This window comes from Macaca nemestrina, chromosome 17 (genome assembly GCF_043159975.1).
Source record: "Macaca nemestrina isolate mMacNem1 chromosome 17, mMacNem.hap1, whole genome shotgun sequence".
In the NCBI taxonomy this organism is placed as follows: domain Eukaryota; kingdom Metazoa; phylum Chordata; class Mammalia; order Primates; family Cercopithecidae; genus Macaca; species Macaca nemestrina.
This window is the reverse complement of record NC_092141.1, coordinates 91,508,939-91,528,133: the sequence shown is the minus strand read 5'-3', so window position 1 is coordinate 91,528,133 and position 19,195 is coordinate 91,508,939. Positions and strand designations below refer to the sequence as shown.

The 19,195-nt window shown below is 53.1% G+C and overlaps 1 non-coding gene across 1 annotated transcript; it reads left to right on the top strand.

Moving 5' to 3' along the window:
• The first annotated feature begins 16,899 nt into the window (after window positions 1–16,899).
• On the top strand, window positions 16,900–16,971 carry TRNAM-CAU (transfer RNA methionine (anticodon CAU)). Its single transcript has one exon. It is a non-coding gene; the product is annotated as a tRNA-Met (tRNA).
• Window positions 16,972–19,195: the final 2,224 nt, after the last annotated feature.

Here is a 19,195-nt window from a genome sequence, read left to right as displayed (position 1 = left end):
ACAGGACTGAGAGACATGGCGGCAAAGGTAAGTCATCTTGGTCCAACCCGGGCACTCAGTTGAGACCCCGGAAAGGGAACACCTTAGGAGTAAGGGCTTTAGGGTTAAGGGGTGTAAACTTTACTAGTGTTAAGTTCACCAGTATAAAGAAAAAGTTAAAATATATGACATGGATAATTTATTGAATTATCTAAACACCAAACTGGAAACAGCTGAAGACAAGATTTTTCAACTCAAAGTTACATCAGTAGAAATAATCTGAATCAAAAGGCCGAGACTAAAAAAAAAGAAGGAAAATGAGAAAAAAAGAAAACAGAAATGAGTATTAGAGACCTGTGGGACAAGATCAAATGGTCAAATAAATGTAAAATTTGACTGCCAAGAAGTAGGGAGAAAGAAAATGAGCAGAGGAAATATTTAAGAAGATAATATGTAAGAAGTTTATAAATTGGTGAAAATATACCAACCCACAGATCCAAACAGCTCAGCAAACTCCTAAAAAGATACAGCCAAAGAAAAATACATGAAAGCATATCCTAGTGCAACTGCTGAAAACCAATGGTAACGAGAAAAGTCCTAAAAAGAGGCAGACTTTAAAAGGTACATTACATTCGGCCGGGCGCAGTGGCTCACGCCTATAATCCCAGCACTTTGGGAGGCCGAGGCTGGCAGATCACAAGATCAGGAGATCAAGACCATCCTGGCTACCATGGTGAAACCCCGTCTCTACTAAAAATACAAAAAAAAAAAAAAAATTAGCTGGGCGTGGTGGCGGGTCCCAGCTACTTGGGAGGCTGAGGCAGGAGAATGGGGTGAACCCAGGAGGCAGAGCTTGCAGTGAGCAGAGATTGCGCCACTGCACTCCAGCCTGGGTGACAGTGTGAGACTCCGTCTCAAAAAAAAAAAAAAAGAAAAGAAAAAATTTGGCTGAGCACAGTGGCCTTTAATCCCAGCACTTTGGGAGGCCGAGGTGAGTGGATTACCTGAGGTCAGGAGTTCGAGACCAGCTTGCCCAACATGGTGAAACTCCGTCTCTAGTAAAAATACAAAAATTAGCCAGGCGTGGTGGCGCACACCTATAATCCCAGCTATTTGGGAGGCTGAGGCAGGAGAATCACTTGAACCCGGGAGGTGGAGGTTGCAGTGAGCAGAGATTGTGCCACTGCACTCCAGTCTGGGCGACAAGAGCAAAACTCCGCCTCAAAAAAAATAAAAATTAAGGAAGTGTGGCCAGGTGCAGTGGCTCACTCCTGTAATCCCAGCCCTTTGGGAGGCTGAGGTGGGAGTATCACCTAAGCTTGGGAGTTGGAGACCAGCCTGGGCGACATAGTGAGACCCTGTCTCTATTAAACAAAAAGAAAAAAGAAAAAAATTAAGGAACGGTAATGAAAGAAATTTTCAGATCAACAAAAGCTGAAAAATATCACCAGAAGACCCAGCCTTAAAAAAAATACTAACAGAAATTATTGTGTATTTTATTCCTTTTTTTGTTTTTTAATTTATGTTTTGTGACGGAGTCTCGCTCTTGTCACCCAGGCTGGAGTGCAATGGCGCAATCTCGACTCACTGAAACCTCCGCCTCCCAAGTTCAAGCGATTCTCCTGCCTCAACCTCCTGAGTAACTGGGATTATAGGCACCTGCCACTGCGCCCAGCTAATTTTTGTATTTTTGGTAGAGATGGGGTTTCACCATGTTGGCCAGGATGGTCTGGATCTCTTGACCTTGTGATCCGCCCACCTTGGCCTCCTGAAGTGCTTGGATTACAGGTGTGAGCCACCGTGCCCAGCCAAAAGACGTTTTTTTTTTGTTTTGTTTTTTTGTTTTGGTTTTTTTTTTTTTTTTGAGATGGAGTCTCGCTCTGTCGCCCAGGCTGGAGTGCAGTGGCCGGATCTCGGCTCACTGCAAGCTCCGCCTCCCGGGTTCACGCCATTCTCCTGCCTCAGCCTCCCGAGTAGCTGGGACTACAGGCGCCCGCCACCTCGCCCGGCTAGTTTTTTGTATTTCTTAATAGAGACGGGGTTTCACTGTGTTAGCCAGGATGGTTTCGATCTCCTGACCTCGTGATCCGCCCGTCTCGGCCTCCCAAAGTGCTGGGATTACAGGCTTGAGCCACCGCGCCCGGCCCAAAAGACGTTTTAAATAATTTATTTAGGCTAGGCACAGTGGCTCATGCCTATAATCTCGGCACTTTGGTAGGCCAAAGTGGGAGGATTGCTTGAGCCCAGGAGTTTGAGACCAGCCTGGGCAACTTAGTGAGATCCCATTTCTAAAAAAAAAAAAAAAAAAAAAAAAAAAAAGCCAGGTGTGGTGGCGTGTGCCTGTGAGGCAGGAGAATAGGATACGGAGGCAGGGAACCTAAGGCTGATTCACGCTGACTTTCTAGAACTGAATCAAAAGGAAAACGCCAACTTCCCACACCTAAATAACTAAAGGACCAGAGGCTACTCCCTTTGCAAACCCGTCCCGGCTTTCTGCATGGCAGATGGAAAATGAAAGTCCCTCTGATTGGCCGCTTTCCGAAACAGATCAGACTGATCACAGGCTGCTACTTCATTTGCATGGAGTGTGACCAACTGGCCAGTGGAGAACCTCTAAGGACCCCAGAAGGTTCTGTAACCCTGGCCCTTGTGCTGCTGCTCGGGCGCCTCTACCCTGTGGAGTGTACTTTCATTTTCAATCAATCTCTGCTTCATTCTTGCCTTGCTTTGCTGTGCGTTTTGTCCAAGTCTTTGTTCAAAACACCAAGAACCTGGACAACTGTAGGTAACACCTGTACTCCCAGCTACTCAGGAGGCTGAGGCAGGAGGATCACTTGAGCCTGAGAGGTGGAGACTGCAGTGAACAGTGATCACACCACTGCACTCCAGGCTGGGTGACAAGGCAACACTGTCTCTAATAATAAGAAGAGGCTGGGCACGGTGGCTCATGCCTGTAATCCCAGCACTTTGGGAGGCCGAGGTAGGTGGATCACGAGGTCAGGAGATCGAGACCATCTTGGCTAACACGGTAAAACCCCATCTCTACTAAAAATACAAAAAATTAGCCGTCTGTGTTGGCAGCTGTAGTCCCAGCAACCCCAGAGGCTGAGGCAGGAGGATCTTGAACCTGGGAGGCGGAGGTTGCAGTGAGCCGAGATGGTGCCACTGCACTCCAGCCTGGGCGACAGAGTGAGACTCTGTCTCAAAATAAATAATAATAATCATAATAATCATAATAATAAATAAGTTAAGTAAAATAAAAAATAGGCTGAGCGTGGTGGTTCATGCCTGTAATCCCAGCACTTTGGAAGGCCAAGGTGGGCAGATCACTTGAGGTTAGGAGTTTGAGACCAGCCTGGCCAACATGGCGAAACCCGGTCTCTACTAAAAACAAAAATTAGCCGACGTGGTGGTTGGCACCTGTAATCCCAGCTATTTGGGATAATCGCGTGAACCTGAGAGTGAGAGTCTCTCTCCAAAAAAAAAAGAAAAGAAAAAAAAAAAAGAAGAAATGAATGAAAGGGGCAAACAGTCCTGGCTGTGGTCATGGCCACGCGGTGTGGTGTGGGCACAAAGGACACCACTGATCGATGGTCTATGTCCCAAGAAAGGTCAGTGCTGGGCTTTGGGTAAGGTTTGCCTGTCCCCACCAAAACTCATGTTAAAATTTGATCCTGGCCGGGCGCGGTGGCTCAAGCCTGTAATCCCAGCACTTTGGGAGGCCGAGACGGGCGGATCACGAGGTCAGGAGATCGAGACCATCCTGGCTAACACAGTGAAACCCCGTCTCTACTAAAAATACAAAAAATTAGCCCGGCGAGGTGGCGGGCGCCTGTAGTCCCAACTACTCGGGAGGCTGAGGCAGGAGAATGGCGTGAACCCGGGAGGCGGAGCTTGCAGTGAGCTGAGATGCGGCCACTGCACTCCAGCTTGGGCGGCAGAGCGAGACTCCATCTCAAATAAATAAATAAATAAATAAAATTTGATCCCCAAACTCATGTTAAAATTTGATCTTCCAAAGTGCTGGGAGGATTGCTTAACCCAGGAGTTGAAGACCAAACAGGGCAACATAGGGAGACCCCATCTCTACAAAAAAACAGAAAAAAAAAAATGATCCCCAGTGTGGTGGTGCTGGGAGGTGGGATCTATCGGTGTTTGTTTAAGTCATGGGGGTGGATCCATCATGATGGTTTGGTGCCATTCTTTTTTCTTTTTTTTGAGATGGAGTCTTACTCTGTCGCCCAGGCTGGAGTGCAGTGGTGCGATCTCAGCTCACTGCATCCTCCATCTCTTGGGTTCGAGCGATTCTCCTGCCTCAGCCTCCCTGGGATGCGCCAGGGATGCGCCACCACACCTGGCTAATTTTTTTTGTATTTTTAGTAGAGATGGGGTTTTGCCGTGTTGGCCAGGCTGGTCTTGAACTCCTGACCTCAGGTGATCCACCTGCCTCCACCTCCCAAAGTGCTGTGATTACAGGTGTGAGCCACTGCGCCCGGCTTGGTGCCATTCTTACGGTGGTGAGTGAGTTCTCAGTCTCGAGAGCCTGGATTAGTTCTCCCAGGAGCGGCTCAGTTCCTGGGAGGATGGGTTGTTACAAGGATAGGATACCCCTGAGGTCCCTACTCCTTCAGTGTGACCACTTCCGCTTCGACCACTCTTACCATGTTGCGATGCAGCATGAAAGCCTTCGCCAGAGGCCGGGTGCGGTGGTTCACGCTGTGATCACGGCACTTTGGGAGGCTGAGGCGGGTGGATCACCTGAGGTCAGGAGTTTGAGACCAGCCTGGCCAACATGGCAAAACCCCATCTCTACTAAAAATACAAAAATTAGCCAGGCGTGGTGGCGGGCACCTGTAATCCCAGCTACTCGGGAGGCCGAGGCAGAAGAATCACTTGAACCCGGGAGGCAGAGGTTGCAGTGAGCCGAGATTGCGCCACTGCACTCCAGCCTGGGTGGTGACAGAGCAAGACCCCGTCTCAAAAAAAAAAGCCCTCACCAGAAACCATGACCATGCCCTTGAACTTCCCAGCCTGCAGAACCATGAGCTACATCAACCTATTTTCTTTATAAACTACCCAGTCTCTAGTATTGTTATAGCAACACAAAATGAACTAAGTCAGCCATCCATCTCAAAAAAAAAAAATTAAAAAGTTAAAAATTGGTAAATGTTTTATTTTTATGTATTTATTTATTTAAATGAGATGGAGCTTTGCTCTTCTCGCCCTAGCTGGAGTGCAAGAACATGACCGTGGCTCACTGCAATCTCCGCCTCCTGGGATCGAGCGACTCTCCTGCCTCAGCCTCCGATTACAGGCGCTGCCACCACCCCAGTTAATTTCTTTTTTTGTATTTTTAGTAGAGATGGGGTTTTACCACATTGGCCAGGCTGCTGTCAAACTCCTGAGCTGAAGTGATCCTCCTGCCTTGGCCTCCCAACGTGCTGGGATTATAGGCATGAGCCACCGCGACTGGCCAGTGAAATCTTTTTTTTTTTTTTTTGAGACGGAGTCTCGCTCTCTCGCCGGGGCTGGAGCGCAGTGGCCGGATCTCAGCTCACTGCAAGCTCCGCCTCCCGGGTTTACGCCATTCTCCTGCCTCAGCCTCCTGTGTAGCTGGGACTACAGGCGCCCGCCACCTCGCCCGGCTAGTTTTTTGTATTTTTTTTAGTAGAGACGGGGTTTCACCGTGTTCGCCAGGATGGTCTCGATCTCCTGACCTCGTGATCCGCCCGTCTCGGCCTCCCAAAGTGCTGGGATTACAGGCTTGAGCCACCGCGCCCAGCCATGAAATCTTTTAAATCTCACCAGATTTCAGGAACAAGTGAGATTTATAGATTAACAGAGGAATAATACACACACACACAAACACACACACACATATATATATATTTTTGAGACACAGTCTCGCTCTGTCGCCCAGGCTGGAGTGCAGTGGCGCGATCTTGGCTCACTGCAAGCTCTGCCTCCCAGGTTCACACCATTCTCCTGCCTCAGCCTCCTGAGTAGCTGGGACTACAGGCGCCCGCCACCACACCCGGCTAATTTTTTGTATTTTTAGTAGAGATGGGGTTTCACCGTGTTAGCCAGGATGGTATCCATCTCCTGACCTTGTGATCCGCCCGCCTCGGCCTCCCAAAGTGCTGGGATTACATGCGTGAGCCACTGTGCCCAGCCGAATAATACATATATTTCTAATAGAATCTCATTTTAAACAAATGAGAGCTTCAGCGATAACTCTTATAATACCTATTTTTAAAAGAATATACTAAGACAATGTTGTTTATTTTTATTATTTGTAGAGATGGGTTCTCAGTGTGTTGCACAGGCTACACTTGAACTCCTGGGCTCAAGTGATCTGCTTGCCTCAGCCTTCCAAAGTGCTGGGATTACAGGCGTTAGCCACCTTGCCTGGTCAAGAAAATGTTTAAATTTACTGATATTATCTGGATCTGAAAGGAACTATGGTTCTGAGGCCCCCTGCACCTGAACTTCTCCGCAGACCTTCGGGAGCTCCTGGACCTGGAGAGCCTGTTCGTAACGTATGCCCTCCAGGGGACCAGAAGGAGGCTGACCCCAGTGTCCCAATTGTAGCTGTGTCCTGGGAGGCACCAGACGAACTCCAGTCATATTCAGGTTATACCGACTGACCTTTTAAGTGAATGCACCGTGTCTGAAGAGCCTCCTCGGGACGTGCCCTGGAGTGCAGGCAGCCCCAGCAGGAGCTCCACTGCAACCTCTGTGTTCTGAGCCACGTGCATCTGAGTGTGAGAAGAGCCTCAAGGACAGCCTGGGAGGGGAACTGAAGCTTCAAGGGGGCACAAGGCTTGGGGCCTCCCTCACAGCGCCGGGCATCCCCTGGTGATCATGTACAGAGTTCTCTACCTGCTTCAGTCTGATGGTCCGGGCTGCCCTTCTGAATTTCTGTGCTGAAACTGGTGCTCCCCAAGGCTCACACGGAAAAGCAGATCCACATGCAGCGCACGGACAGTCGGACAGACTCCAGCTTGACAGCAAAGGCTGTTTTTAAACGGAGCGGCCCGTGTCACCTCAGCTCGGGGCCTCTGCTCCCCAGAATCTGCACCCCCGGGTGCTCCCGCGGATGCTTCACGTTTGTGGTGGCGTCCCTGTTCCTCCCACCTCCTAGGCTCCAAAGCTCAGGGCTGCCGCATACTCATTTGCTCATCCAGGACACTTCCCTCCTCCATTCTCACACTGGACACTGGGCCGGATTCCAGGGCCCACTTGAGCAGAGGGGCATGGACCCCACCTTCATGAGGCCAGGATGGAAGCAGCTGTGACTTGGGTCATCATTACCGAGGACCTGCACCCAAATGCCTCACACCCTGCCAGCCCCATTCCTCAGGCCCTCTGCCCACCTGTGCGCCCCAGCTTATGGCCCTGCCCACCAGTGTGCGAGACCTGCCCCCACGGCCCCTCCGTCAGCCACCCGACCACCTGCTACTGCACAGTGAGGGCTGCTGCTTCTCCTGAGTGGCTGCCATGCCTAGCATCACCTCTACAGCTCAGAGTCTGGGACAGCCATTCACTTACACACACCTTCTCCCCAACAGACTCTGAGCCCTGAGGGGGGCTTGGGATCCAGGTCAGCACTTGTCAGATGCAGAATCAGGCTGGAGAAATTTCACAAAAAAGTAATGTTCCAAGCAGTTACTGACTCATGCAAAAACCTATTCCGAGATTCTGTGAAGCACAGAGAATCAAATGAAAATCCCTCTGCCACGTGTGGTGGCTCACGCCTGTAATCCCAGCACTTTGAGAGGCCAAGGCGGAGGATCACTTCAGTCCAGGAGTTTGAGACCAGCCTGGCCAACAAAGCAAGACGCTGTCTTTTTTTTTTTTGAGACGGAGTCTCCCTCTGTTGCCCAGGCTGGAGTGCAGTGGCACCATCTCTGCTCACTGCAAGCTCCGCCTCTCGGGTTCACGCCAGTCTCCTGCCTCAGCCTCCTGACAGTAGCTGAGACTACAGGCGCCCGCCACCACGCCCAGCTAAATCTTTTTTTTTTGTATTTTTAGTAGAGACGAGGATTCACCGTGTTGGCCAGCATGGTCTTGATCTCCTGACCTCGTGATCCACCCACCTCAGCCTCCCAAAGTGCTGGGATTACAGGCATGAGCCATCACCCCGGCCAGACACTGTCTTTACCAAAAAAATTTGTTTTAAATTAGCCAAGCATGGTGGCATGTGCCTGTAGTCTCAGCTACCTGGGAGGCTGAGGGAGGAGCTCACTTGAGCCCAGGAGTTTGAGGCTGCAGTGAGCTGAGATCATACCACTGCAGCCTGGCCTGGGTGACAAAATGAGACCCTGTCTCTAAAAAAAAAAGAAAAACAAAGAAACCAAACAGTTCCAGACATGCCTGCATACACGGGCCAAGTGCACACACATTTCCCGGTTCCGTCCCCCGAGATGCTGACAAACAATGACACTCCAGCAGCAACGTGCACACCCAGTGCCCAGATGTTGGTTCCTAACACCATTCTTCACCAGAATTGCCAGTGCTCCTTGGACAAATGTTAAAAAACTGCCAAACCTTTCCAAAGTGACTGCCCCATTCTATACCCCGCCAGCCATGTAGCAGGGTCCCACTTGCTCTTCCCAACGCTTGGCATGACCACACTTTTTTTTTTTTTGAGACGAAGTTTTGCTCTTGTTGCCCAGGCTGGAGGGCAGTGGTGCAATCTCGGCTCACTGCAACCTCCGCCTCCTGAGTTCAAGCAATTCTCCCGCCTCAACCTCCCAAGTAGCTGGGATTACAGGCGCCCACCACCACGCCCAGCTAATTTTTGTATTTTATTGATTTATTTATTTTATTTGTATTTATTTTTGAGACGGAGTCTTGCTCTGCCGCCCAGGCTGGAGTGCAGTGGCGCGATCTCTGCTCACTGCAAGCTCCACCCCCAGGTTCATAGCATTCTCCTGCCTCAGTCTACCAAGTAGCTGGGATTACAGGCACCCATTACCACACCTGGCTAATTTTTGTATTTTTAGTAGAGGCGGGGTTTCACCATGTTGCCAGACTGGTCTCGATCTCCTGACCTCACATGATCCGTCTGCCTTGGCCTCCCAAACTGCTGGGATTACAGGGGTGAGCCACTGCGCCTGACAATTTTTGTATTTTTAGTAGAGACGAGGTTTCACCATGTTGTCCACGCACGTCTTGAACTCCTGATCTCAAGTGATCCACCTGCCTCGGCCTCCCAAAGTGCTGGGATTCCAGGGGTGAGCCACCACGCCCAACAATTTTTGTATTTTTGGTAGAGACGAGGTTTCATGTTGTCCAGGCAGGTCTCGAACTCCTGACCTCAAGTGATGCACCCGCCTCGGCCTCCCAAAGTGCTGGGATTCCAAGGGTGAGCCACCGCGCCTGGCCATGACCACCTTTTCCTTTCATCACAGTCACTCCAGTGGGTACGTGGCAGCATTTCACTGTGGTGTTAACTTGCATTTCCATAATGACTAATGATGCTGAGTATCTTTTTTTTTTTTTCTTTTTTGGGAACAGGGTCTACTCTGTCACCCAGGCTGGAGTGTACTAGTGGTACAATCTCAGCTTACTGCAGCCTCAACCTCCCAGGTTCAAGGAATCCTCCCACCTCAGCCTCCCAAGTAGCTGGGACTACAGCTGTGCACCATCACACTCGGCTAATCTTTGTATTTTTTGTACAGATGCAGTTTTGCCATGCTGCCCAGTCTGGTCTCAAACTCCTGACCTGAAGTGATCCGCCAGCCTTGGCCTCCCAAAGTCCTGGGGTTGCAGGCGAGAGCTGCGGTGCCCAGCCTGTGCATCTTTTCATGCGTTGACTAGCCATGATCACGGCAAAGGTTTTTTAGTCGCTGCTATCTACACAATCAGAGAATGTGAGTGTCCGGGCTAGGGGGACCTGGTAGAGGGAAGAAAGCTGGAGACTGAGAGTCAAAGTCTTTGCCTCCACTGGGGGTGGAGGTGGAGGGTGGGGAGGCAGGACCTGGGGCCCCAGTCTCCAGTGGCTGTTGCCGACACTGTGCAATCAAGTCTACACCTCTTGCTCCTGCGACAAGTGACTCCACACCTCCACAACCATAATTTTAGAAACCTTTTTTGGCCAGGTGCAGTGGCTCATGCCTGTAATCCTAGCACTTTGGGAGGCCGAGGGTGGATCACTTGAGGTCAGGAGTTCAAGACCAGCCTGGCCAACACGGTGAAACCTCGTCTCTGTTAAAAATACAAAAATTAGCCGGGGGTGGTGGTGGGCACCTGTAATCCCAGCTACTCGGGAGACTGAGGCAGGAGAATTGCTTGAACCTGGGAGGTGGAAGTTGCAGTGAGCCGAGATCATACCACTGCACTCCAGCTTGGGTGACAGAGTAAGACTCTCTCTCAAAACAAAAAAAAAAGAAAAAAAAATTTTTTTTTTTTTTTTGGCTAGGCATGGTGGCTCATGCCTGTAGTCCCAGATACTCACCAGGCTGAGGTGGGAGGATCCCTGGAGTCCAGGAGTTTGAGTTCACCTGGTCAAAGAGGCTGGGAAGATCTGAGGCCCAGCCGTACGGCCCCAGGTAGGGCAGTGTCCACTCTGCCTCCTGGGGAAGCACTGGAGGAGGCATGGGGGGTGTGCTGGGCTCTGCAGTCCCTTCGACCCAGCTATGCTATGGCCAGCTGCCAGGTGCTCACCTGGCCAGAAGTTGACCCATGGGGCTCCTGACCCCTAGCCCCAGGCAAGAAGAGCACACAATGCTCGGGGAGATCGAGCTTTGAAATACTTCCCAGCACCCAGTCTGGAACATTCTCCAAACATCAGACCCCCACAGCGTGTGCAGAGAACCTGCCCTTGAATGCTGGTCAGGAAGGGAAAACCCTCCTGAAATCCCTCCTGGAGGGCAGATCCTATGGAGCTGGCCCCCGCCCCGCAGTTGACATTTCGCTACACTGAGCCATTTCTTGGAATGCCCGTGCTTGCAGGGCACACGCCTGTGGCAGCACCAACCGTGAGCCCTGGAGTGTGAAGTCACATCAAGGCTTTGCACATCTGAAACATACGCAATTGTCCCGACAAATTCTGGAAGTTCCAGAAGAAGTAACACTCAAATTGCTAATAACACAGCAAAAGTAGCTGAAGAGATGTGTGTTCTCGGGACAGAACCCTTCACACACTTGCTAGTCAGTACGTGGGGTGTATTGTTACTTTATTTACTGACTGAGTCTCTGTCTGTCGCCCAGGCTGGAGTGCAGGGACATGATCTCTGCTCACTGCAACCTCCGCTTCCTGGGTTCAAGCGATTCTCCTGCCTCAGCCTTTGGAGCAGCTGGGACTACAGGCGCTTGCCACCACGGCTGGCTAATTTTTTGCATTTTTAGTAGAGATGGGATTTCACCGTGTTAGCCAGGATGGTCTCCATCTCGTGACCTCATGATCTGCTCACCTCAGCCTCCCAAAGTGCTGGGATTACAGGTGTGAGCCACTGCGTCCAGCCAGTGTATTGTTATTTTATCACACAATTGTGGAGCTCAAGACAAAGTATTGTATCACACAGAAATTTAAAACACTAATGGTCAAAACCATGAAGGAAAAGAATCGTCGTAACTAAAAAAATATGGAGAATGAAAATGACAATGCAGGCCGGGCGCGGTGGCTCAAGCCTGTAATCCCAGCACTTTGGGAGGCCGAGACGGGCGGATCACGAGGTCAGGAGATCGAGACCATCCTGGCTAACACGGTGAAACCCCGTCTCTACTAAATACAAAAAACTAGCCGGGCGAGGTGGCGGGCGCCTGTAGTCCCAGCTACTCGGGAGGCTGAGGCAGGAGAATGGCGTAAACCCGGGAGGCAGAGCTTGCAGTGAGCTGAGATCCGGCCACTGCACTCCAGCCTGGGTGACAGAGCGAGACTCCGCCTCAAAAAAAAAAAAAAAAAAAAGAAAATGACAATGCAGATATTATGAGAGGACACACCAAACAGAAAGCAAAGATGCAGAAGGAAGCTGAAGGTCACAGACAGGAAAACCACAGATGGTCCAGTCAGCAGGACACACACTGGGCTGGCCGCAGACACACCCACGAATTTGTTGATTTCAGTACCAGGCTGTCTCATTCCACCTGTTAGGATGAGCAGTGATTCCACCCAACACTTTTTAGTGAAAGATATATTGTTCAAGATTCCAATCCCCTAACTTCTTTTTTTTTTCCGAGACGGAGTCTCGCTCTGTCGCCCAGGCTGGAGTGCAGTGGCACGATCTCAGCTCACTGCAAGCTCTGACTCCCGGGTTTACCCCATTCTCCTGCCTCAGACTCCCGAGTAGCTGGGACTACAGGCGCCCACCACCTCGCCCGGCTAGTTTTTTTGTATTTTTTAGTAGAGACGGGGTTTCACCATGTTAGCCAGGATGGTCTCGATCTCCTGACCTTGTGATCCACCCGTCTCGGCCTCCCGAAGTGCCGGGGTTACAGGCTTGAGCCACCGCTCTGGCCCGCAACTTCTTAACTAAAACACATCAGACAAAACAGATGCTTCTCGAAACGTTTTGAAACAATTTTTTTTTTTTTTTTTTGAGACAGTCTCGCTCTGTCGCCCAGGCTGGAGTGCAATGGCACCATCTTGGCTCACTGAAGCCTCTGCCTCCCAGGTTCAAGCGATTCTCCTGTCTCAGCCTCCCGAGTAGCTGGGATTACAGGTGCCCACCACCACGCCACGCTAATTTTTTGTATTTTAGTAGAGACGGGGTTTCACCATGTTGTCCAGGCTGGTCTTGAACTCCTGAGCTCAGGCAATCCGTCCGCACAGGCCTCCCAAAGTGCTAGGATTACAGGCAGGAGCCACCACTCCTGGCCAAAATAAGTTTTTTTAAACAGAAAAACTGCTACCTGATGTTGGTTAGTCTTTCCTAAGACTAAACATTGCCTATGTTGGTTGGTTGTATAGGTTTTTAAATCAGACCGACATTACCCACATCAGGTAGTCTTTCACATCAATGAATTTTTTTTTTTTGAGACATTCCCACTGTCACTCAGGTTGGAGTACAGTGGCATGATATTGGCTCACTGTAACCTCCGCCTCCCAGGTTTAAATGGTTCTCCTGCCTCAGCCTCCCCATAGCTGGGATTACAGGAGCACACCACCAAGCCCGGCTAATTTTTGTATTTTTAGTAGAGACACGGTTTCACCATGTTGGCCAGGATAGTCTCGATCTCTTGACCTTGTGATCCACCCACCTGGGCCTCCCAAACTGCTGGGATTACAGGCGTGGGCCGCCGCGCCCGGCCCTATCGGTGAGTATCTTGAGAACCCCGGAAAATCACAAAGGCTCCGCAGAGCACACGAAGCATGTGTTGACTTGGGTCACACAGAAATCACATAAAAACACACGAGGCCTCTTCTTGACGGACAGGCAAAAGGAACAGAACGTACGTGGTGTCATTAGTGGAGAGGAGTGAATGGTCAACATGGAAGTCGGCCTGCGTGTCTCCTGCAATCACAACGATGGAAGGCGAGTGTCAAGCCGCTCTGGGCCGGGCGGGGTGACTCACACCCGCACTCCCAGCGCGCAGGAGGCCGAGGCGGGAGGATCCACCGAGCTCAGGAGTTCGAGACCAGCATGCGCAAGTGTGACCCCCCCCCCCCCAATCCTCTACCAAAAACAACGAAACACGCCACGGGGAAGACGCGCGGAACTCCGGGCCAGTCCCTGCGCGGGGCCCTCGAAAGGCCTGAAATCCTTCCCCGCACACAGGAGAGGCTCGGCCCGATCGGACCGCAACCCTCCAAGTGTCCGGGGCGCTACCCGCAGAATCCACAGTGAACAGAAGCTTTTCTAAACGCCTCGCGGTAACAAGCACGTTTTCATCCACCGGGGAACGGAGACAGGGTCCTTTCTATCCTCTCCTCAGAGCGGTGCCTCCAACCATCGCCGCGACAAGCGGCAGGGCCTGCAGCCCGCACTGTCGGGCGGCACCGCGTTCGTTCCAGGCGGCCCTGGGGAGTTCTCCGAGCGCGGGGGTGTGGGCGCCGCCCGTTCCCCGCCGACCGCATGCGAATACCCCGCGTCTCCCTGGGTTTCCTAAGGACAGGCGCGGGCTGCTCGGTGCTCGGACCCGGCCCCAGCGTCCCGAGCCTGTCCCGAGCGCCGAGGGAGGTCGGCGGGGGCCGGGGGTGAGAGACCCGCGGGCTCGGGGTGACAGGGAGGCCTCCCGCCCCGCCGCGCTGTGGACACCCGCGCCTCCTGCTGCGCATGCTCGGACCGGACGCCCCCGTGAGGGCCTGGGCTGCGCGCGAAGGTGTCGCCGAGCACCCGACAGGCCACCCACGTGACCACCCACGTGACCCCCCCGCGTGGCCTCCCACGGGACCTCCCACGTGACCCCCACGTGACCGCCGGCGGCTCCCGCTGAGGGACAAGAGCCGTCCAGGAGCGGGACCCTCGCCTCCGCCTTCAGAGGCGCCAGCTCTGTCCGCAAACCCGGGGGGAGTCGGGTGGGGGCCTGAGGCGTCGCAGCTTCGTAGTCGGACTTCCGCGCCGGGGATCGGGACGAGTAAACGCTTCCGGCGCGCGCGGCTGACGCTGACCTGACGCTCGGGCATCCGGGGTAGAAGCCGCGGGCGCATCTGCCAGGGGCGTGGGAAAGACGCTGGTGCCGACCTCCCCTCTAAGGCTGTGTGAGGAGGACGCCCGACGCCCCTCTTTGGGGCCAGCTGCCTGCGGAGGGCGAGCAGCTGAGAGGAAAATCGGTTTCCCACCTGCACGGGCCCATCGCCTGTTGCTGCCACCGTGGGCGGGCGGGCGGGCATCGTGCAGGGGCAGCGACAGTGGGTTCCTGCGGGGACGCAGATCCGACCAGGTCCAGCCTCAGGGTCTGTTCCAGCCTGGCTCCTGCGCCTTCCACAGGAGGAGGATGAGAGAGGCCACCTGTCACCAGGGGCGGGCTGCCCCACCCCACTGGTATTGCGATGTGTGCTTGGCCGCCAAAACATTTTAGCAGGAGCCCTTGCCCGGGCAGGCTTGAACGAAGAAAGAAGCCTGGGCGTGCCCTCCTTCCGTGTCCTCATGACCATTTTGGTCCGATGCCGTAAAACAAGCATCACTAAGGGGGCTGGAGAGAGTCTGGCCCGCATCTTTAGATTGCCTGGTACACCCAGAAGAGTGGGGACCATCTCTTCTCAAATTCTGGGCCTGTTCCAAGAAGTGCATCCTACACACCTCATCAGCAAGCTTTTGACACCAACCCTCCAATCTGGTTTTGAGCCTAGCAGCTTGGCCCAGCCCGGGACAGTCCTGAACTTCCCTGTCTTCTCCCAGTCGACACCTTTTCACCTCTGTTCCTGTATCCGTGTGCTTGGGTTTGTAAGACTCACACAACACCCATTAGACTGCGGAGGTGCAGGTTTGCAGTACAGGCCTGTGGGTGCAGCACAGGGATCCTCACCCCATCGGCAGCCCCCAGTCTGGAGGTTCTGAGCCCAGGGCTGCACCCTGTGCCCTGCCGGGTGCCAGCAGCATCACAGAGTTCCCTGGCTGCAGCCTCCCCTCCCTCCGGTGCTCTTGGCAACGTGGCCATACGCGTAGGGCCACAGCTGCTTCGTGTAGTGCTTTGGGATGTGTGCTCTAGGCCCACCTCCGCCTTTCTTACCCGAGGCCGTCTGGAAGGCAGCGGGCAAGACAGCTACGGGCTGCAGCCAATGGGAGGCACTGGCAAGGAGACTGGAGGGTGGAGCAGAGGCTTGGGTATTCCTCAGCTCTTTCTCTGCCTGGCCGAGGGTCGATGGCTCCTCTCAGGAGAGCCATGCCTCCTGTTTGGTGGCCCATCCCATTAGCTCCAGCTCTCACAGGGTCCAGGCTGCTGGGCTCAGGCCTCCGTGCTGACCGTGGCTCGTGTCAAGATGCTCCTCACAGACAGTTCATTGGACTAGCTGCACCTGTCTCCTTTCAGTGTCCCGGCTCATACTTTCAGTTGGATCCCAGGAGTTTCAGGTTTTTGTTTTGTTTTGTTTTGTTTTGTTTGAGACTGGGGTCTGGCTCTGTCGCCCAGGCTGGAGCGCAGTGGCACGATCTCTGCTCTCTGCTTCCTGGGCTCAAGCGATCCTCCCACCTCAGCCTCCTCAGTAGCTGGGACTACAGGCGCTCGCTGCCAACCCCTGGCCATGTTTTCTTTTTGTATTTTTTGTAGAGGCCGGGGTCTCCCTGTGTTGCCCAGGCTGGTCTCAAACTCCTGAGCTCAAGTGATCCTCCTGCCTCAGCCTCCCAGAGTGCTGGGATTACAGCGTGAGCCACTGTGCCCGGCCAACAGTTTTTAATTTTATTTTCTTTTCTTTTTTTTTTTTTTTTTTTTTTTTTGAGACGGAGTCTCGCTCTGTCGCCCAGGCTGGAGTGCAGTGGCGCTATCTCGGCTCACTGCAAGCTCCGCCTCCCGGGTTTACGCCATTCTCCTGCCTCAGCCTCCCGTATTTTCTTATTTTTTGAGACAGAGTTTCATTCTTGTCGCCCAGGCTGGAGTGCAATGGCATGATCTCAGCTCACCACAACCTCCACTTCCTGGGTTCAAGCAATTCTGCCTCAGCCTCCCGAGTAGCTGGGATTACAGGTGAGCGCCACCACACGCAGCTAATTTTGTATTTTTAGTAGAGATGGGGTTTCTCCATGTTGGTCAGGCTGGTCTCAAACTCCCGACCTCAGGTGATCTGCCTACCTTGGCCTCCTGAAGTGCTGTGATTACAGGTGTGAGCCCCCAAGCCCGGCCTCCAGCCAATGTTTTAACAGCAGAAAAGGACATGAATTCAGAGAGTTTTATCTATAAGAAGTTGAGAGAAGAGGAGTAGGCTGAGCATGTGCCTTGCCCAGTCAGTCCTCGGTTGGCCCCTGTTGGCCAGTAGAGGTCGCCGCCTGCAGGGAGATGACTCGTGTGGTCATGATCTGACTCACGCTTCCCCCTCACAGCAGAGTGGCGCAGCGGAAGCGTGCTGGGCCCATAACCCAGAGGTCGATGGATCGAAACCATCCTCTGCTACGGACTTGTTTTCCTTCCTGACTGGGCAGCCTGTGGGCCCCTTTCTAATTCCTCCCCAGGCCCCAGTAAACATCCCTGGTCGTGTCAAGGCGCGGAGGACGGGCAGCAGCAGCAATCCGAGTTCAAATCTCGATGTGAACCCACCTTGCCTCACAGCCTAGTCCCGGGAAGGATGAGGATGGCAGTAGTGGGCTTATTGCCCTCTGCACTCCCTGGCCTGGGCAAGAACCCTCCCTGAGAGCGGGGGAGGGGTTTTGTACTCCTCAGTCCTCTTCTCTGTGTGTCCACCTGGCCCGGGACCCCCCCATCAGTACCTGCTCATGGCTTAGAGAACAGGGTCTGGGCACAGTACATGCATCCTTTGTCTGCAGCGTTTTTGAGGCTTTGAAACCTCCCTGGCCACACTTAGATCTGCTCCTCCACGTGGCCAAAGGTGCCTGCAGAGGCTGGCACCCTTCTCCCTGTCCGCCTGCCAGGGAGCCTCCTGCCATCAACCAACTCACCAGGGACCCCTCCTGAACCCAGCAAGTGTTCTCCTGCCAAAAGGGTCTGGCTGGATCCCCATCCTCTCTTCCCTTCCTTTCCTGAGGGTGTGGGCTTAGGGGTTCCTGCCTTTTCTTTCCCTTTTAACGTTCTTTCTTTCTGTCTTTCTCTCTCTCTAGTTTTGGCTAGAAGATCAAGGCCAGGTGCAGTGGCTCACACCTGTAACCACAGCACTTTGGGAGGCTGAGGCAGGCGGATCGCTTGAGGTCAGGAGTTGGAGACCAGCCTGGGCAACATGGTGAAACCCTGTCTCCACAAAAAATACAAAAATTAGCCGGGCATGGTGGTATGCGCCTGTGGTCCCAGCTACCTGGGAGGTGGGAGGGTCTCTTGAGCCTGGTAGGTCGAAGCTGCAGTGAGCTGAGATTGCACCACCGCACTCCAGCCTGGGTGACAGAATGAGACCCTGTCTCAGGAAAAAAAAAAAAAAAAAAAAGCGGGGGGGGGCTGGGGCTGGGATGTTATGGCCCTCTGGGTTGGCATTCCCGCTCCACTGACATCAGAAGCTGGAGGTGAGAACCTCGCTCCAACAGGAGAGAAATGCAGCCGCAGTACTCCCCGTACATCCCACCACCAGGCCCCGGCATCCCACGTGGACACAGTACCCATGAGGATGGCACTGACATCCCAAAGTGCCCGTGCTGCTGCCTGGCTGTCTGTGTCCAGACTGGCTCAGGGACAGACTCCTCAGGTACCAGAGCCCAGGACAGTTGCAAACACTGTGCTCTGGGCCTGGAGTGGGGAAGGACTGCCGGCTGCTACATGGTCTTTCCATGACAGGGCAAAAAGGAGGGGGGAAATTGCAGGACAGACACCCTGATGGTGGCTAAAGCCGAAGACAGAGGAACAGGAGGATTCTGCCAAGATCGATGTGAGAGGAAGGCTTAGGGGCATCAGAGAGGAGGCGAAGTGTTGGCAGTGGTTAGCAGCCACTGCTCCCGCTCCAGTCCCTCCTCCCAATTCCACTGCCACTCGTCCACACTCGCCATGCAGATGCCGTGTCTGTCACTCTGCCTTGCAGGTTTTCCTTCTTCTTCTAATCAAATTTCAAACCAGGCTGGTGCGGTGGCTCACGCCTGTAATCCCAGTACTTTTGGGAGGCTGAAGGGAGAAGATCACTTGAGTCCAGGAGTTCCAGACCAACCTGGGCAACATGGCAAAACCCTGTCTCCACAGAAAGTACAAAAAATTAGCTGGGAGTAGCGGCGCATGCCTGCAGTCCCAACTACTCAGGAGGCTGAAGTGGGAGGATTGATTGAGTCTGAGAGGTTGAGTCTGCAGTGAGCCATGATGGTGCCACTGTACTCCAACCTGGGTGACGGGGCCAGACCCTGTCTCGAAGAAAAAAAAAAAAAGTCCATGTCAGGACATAAACATCCATTTTGTACTTTAACCACTCCTAGAACCCCAGCTTTGGATGTCCTGACACTTGCCCCGGTGGGCTTTTAGTTCGCTGTTGCAGCTTGTTTACAGCAAATGCAGACGTAGAACAGACATCCTCCAGGTCCTGCGCACTGGGCACCTGTGAGGTGGACTGCTCCAGGGACAGTTCCTAACAGCTAAGCTATACGACCTTTTTTTTTTTTTTTTTTTTTGAGATGGAGTCTTGCTCTGTTGCCCAGGCTGGAGTGCAGTGGCCGGATCTCGGCTCACTGCAAGCTCCGCCTCCCGGGTTCACGCC